General features: G+C 39.9%; 1 pseudogene; it reads right to left on the reverse strand.

Moving 5' to 3' along the window:
- Positions 1 to 640: 640 nt before the first annotated feature.
- LOC102827714 lies at positions 641 to 1,625 on the reverse strand (annotated as a pseudogene).
- Between the last annotated feature and the right edge of the window lie 2,226 nt (positions 1,626 to 3,851).

Below are 3,851 nucleotides of genomic sequence, written 5' to 3' on the forward strand. Positions count from 1 at the left end.
TCTGTGGTTCCAAGTTTTGAGCTCTGCTCTGGATCTCTTTTGCCTGGTATTCTGTGGTATTTCTGACAGCAAACTTCACTGCACCTCCACCCTAGCTGCCATGAAGCCCCGCCTCCCAGAAGTCACTGCTTTGATTAGAATTTTTTTTCTTTGAAGGCACACTAAGGAGACTAAGCAAAATGTGTTACTATGAGAACTAGTCTTCAACTCTTCACTGATTGCAAAGACATATTTAAACATGTCTTGCTTGGAATAAACCTATGCATGTATGAACTGGAATTCAACTAACAATACTTTTTTTTTTTCTTTTGTAGAGGCTCATATGATATAAGGGATTTTTATTTTAAAAAGAGAATTCAAACAGCCATTGATTATACAGAGCCATTTCTCAAAGAGCTCATTTTTCCCCCCCACTTCTTAAGAAATTGGAATACATGATGATGTGAATGATAATGCAAAACCAAGATTGTTGGCTCATTATCTAGGGTATAAATACACACTTAATCAATTGACACTTTATTGAATGCAAAGCAAGATGAAGCATCTTTGCCTAAGAAGGAGTTCAGGGAGGGGAAGACCATAGAGCTTTCCTTGAAGGGGAAGACGTGAGCTCCTCTAGTACCATCTTGTGGTGGGAAGTTTAGCCGATGTTCTGTCTGATGCCATAACCCCTAGGATGGGTGTCCTTCCAGTCATCCCACTCCTGGGCTCTGTGCAGTGTTTTCTCATCATCATCTTCCTCCTTTTGTTCCTGGTCTTCCTGTTGCTGAGCTGATGTGGTCTTGGCTATTCCCTGATTAGGTAATACTCCATATTTCCAATGCTGATCATACCAGTCATTCACTGTCATAGTTGCCAGGCTTGGATAACCAGCTCCAAATACCTTTGTTTGGGCCATGTCTTAAGTGAGAATGAAGAGTTTCAATGGCGGCCTGTCCTGACGAGATGTATGAGAAGTTGATGCCTCTTTTTCTCTCGGAATCTTTATCTTTTGATCAATGCTGTCAATTACTTACAACGTGATACCAATCTACCTTTGAAGGTGAAGGAGGTAATATTCATGAATACACTCATCATCTGCTTGACCACTTTCCACAGCAGACTTCAGTGCAGACAATCTATGCTCCATCTCCTTCTTCTGCTTGTATCTCCTCTCTATTTTAGCCTGTCTTTGAGATGCCATAGCGACAAGCCTAGGATATGGCCATGGAGGAGCTACCTGTGTTATTTTCAGCAGAGCTGTTCTTGGTTTTCGGTCTGCCATATGATAGTAATGGCACTGAGTTAAGTAGTTTATAAAGTGTTCTCACGCCCACTTCAAATGATCTAGACACTTGCTGGAGTTGACTTGTTTCATGGCAAGGGCTCCTTGAAACAATGGTACCAATAGGTACTTCAGGTCAGTGGAAGCAATCTCTTCTAAATCTTCATTTTGTCTGAACAAGTCAAGCTGCAATAACGTTTCTACAACCTTCTCAAGGAGGTCCAGTCTCTAGAACACCTTTTCTTGAACTATCTGGGATAGTGGGTTCAGTGGCTACTTTTACTTAATTTAGAAACTGCTTGCAGGTTTTGAACAGCTCAGCTAGCCTTGGCAGCAGCAATTCATCTTCTGAAGCTGCCATCTTGGGAGAGGGCCTAAGAATACTTTTTGATTTATGCTTGTGTGTGCTTGTATCAGAATATATATTTTTAAAAACTTTCAAATCTCAATAACAAAAAAATCAATAAACGTATTTAAAAAAAATAGTCAAAAGGTTCAAAAAGAATCTCTTCAAAGGAAAATACACAGATGGCAATTACAATTTGAAAAATACTCAACTTAATTAGTAATAAAAAATGTAAGTTATACCACAAAAAATGTGCTACTGCCACGAAGCAATTTGAATGGGTCTTATGAACTGAATTTTGCTCTCCCATATAAGCGCATTGTAAATCTGCAAAAATCAATCACCAAATCATCCCTCCCACTGCACACTCTACTCAGCTGGGTTCAATAATTTGTTACAATGGCCACAAAGGACTCAGACACCATACTCACAGCTAATGATCTATTAGTGAAGTTAACAGGTTACAGTTCAGTGTCAGAAATATTCAGGATATAGTTGTTCCTGTCAGAACAGCCTCTCCTCATTCATGTCCAAAAGCAAGCCTTTCTCTGTTCAGCCAAAGTTACAAAACTCTTTTAAGACTTCTGATAAATATCCACAGAACATACCACTCTACCAGGTGTATGTCTTGCCCTGAAGTCACTTGGCCTGAAGGCACTTGGTTCTCTCTCCATGGGTCAGCAAGTCTAGCTCTCCACCCCCTCCACACACAACTTAATACCTATAGGCAAAACACTCTGCAAGTGAGCCTCCTGCCCAAAGCCGGTTAGCTTTACTTGTTTTGTGAGCTAAGAAGTCCATTGCTCTGTCTTGTTTTCTAGATGTTGGTTCTGCTGTTGCTGCTCCTCTGCCCTCCTCCAGATTCACAGCTTTTTATCCTGAGTCAAGGAGATTCAATGTGTAGGGATCTCAAGGTCCAAAAAAAGTGCTCCACTCCTGGTTCTTCTTCTGTGATGGTTGGCTAAGGAGTGTTACACATCCTTTCTTTATTAGGTTGGGTTCTTATAACAGCTTTCTGTCCTAGGTCAAGGAGGTTCAAAGTGAAGGATATCAGTGTCCAAAAGATATACTCTACTTCTGGTTCTTCTTCCTTGATGGTAGACTAAGGAGTGTCACACATCCTTTCTTCATTAGATTGGATTCTGGTCACAGCTTCCTGTCCTTGGGTTGGGGAGTTTCAATGTGCAGAGATCTCTGGGTGCAAATGATATGCTCCACTCCTGGCTCTTCTTTGATGGTAATGAGACTTTCCCCTTTCCTGCTTCTAATATAGCTCATTTTATATGTATTCTAGAGTTCCAATTTTTTACAATTATGATGAACACAGTTAACAACCACAACTAAACCATGCCATCCTATTCATATCTTCTCACCGTTTCTCTTAGTCAGATCCAGCAGGAAAAGAGTCATTTGGTGGGAGTAACAAAGACTAAGGCTAGAGGATACATATTAAAAAAATCACTATACAAAAAAACCTTAACCTTTATGCCAGGAATATAATCACATTTAGGAATGGGTTGTCCTTGTTATGAGACAAGATTAGTGTATAGTCTGTCTTGAGTAGATGTATTTGGAGATATAAAAGAGATTAAGTCAGTAAGACAGTAGAAAGAAGAGAGATGCTCAAGACACAAGTAGATCACCCAGAAACAGAAGCTCAAAAGAATTAGTTACCTTCCTCCAGAACTAACATAGAGAGAAAGACTTTCCCCTGACCCAGCACTCTGAATTTTGACTGCAAGCCTCCTAAACTGTAATTAAATAAAGTTCTGTTTGTTAAAGTAACCTATTTGTGGTATTTCATTCATAGCCACACTAAACAACTAACACAGAATTTGGCACTGGCAGTGGGTGCTGCTCTAATAAATAAATCCAATATGGGAGTGGTTTGAAATTGGGTAATTGATAAAGGCTAGAGGAGTTTTGGTGTAGAACTATGAGTTAATGCTCCAGACTGCAAAGCCATTTGAACTGCAAGGTCAGTGGTTCAAGCTCACCAGCTGCTCCTTGGAAACCCTATACAGGGTTGCTATGGGTTGGAATCAACTCGATGGTACATCACAACATCAGCAAAGGAGTTTTACAGTATCGTGTAGTAGAAGCCTAGACTGCCTTGAAATTAATGTTGGTAAATTTATGGACATCAAAGGCAATTTTGGTAAGGGCTAAAAGGAAATAAGGGAAGCTATAGAGAATGTCTCTATTATCTTAGAGGATACATACAGCACCAACAATATAATG

Source organism: Chrysochloris asiatica, unplaced genomic scaffold, assembly GCF_000296735.1.
Source record: "Chrysochloris asiatica unplaced genomic scaffold, ChrAsi1.0 scaffold00208, whole genome shotgun sequence".
NCBI lineage: Eukaryota > Metazoa > Chordata > Mammalia > Afrosoricida > Chrysochloridae > Chrysochloris > Chrysochloris asiatica.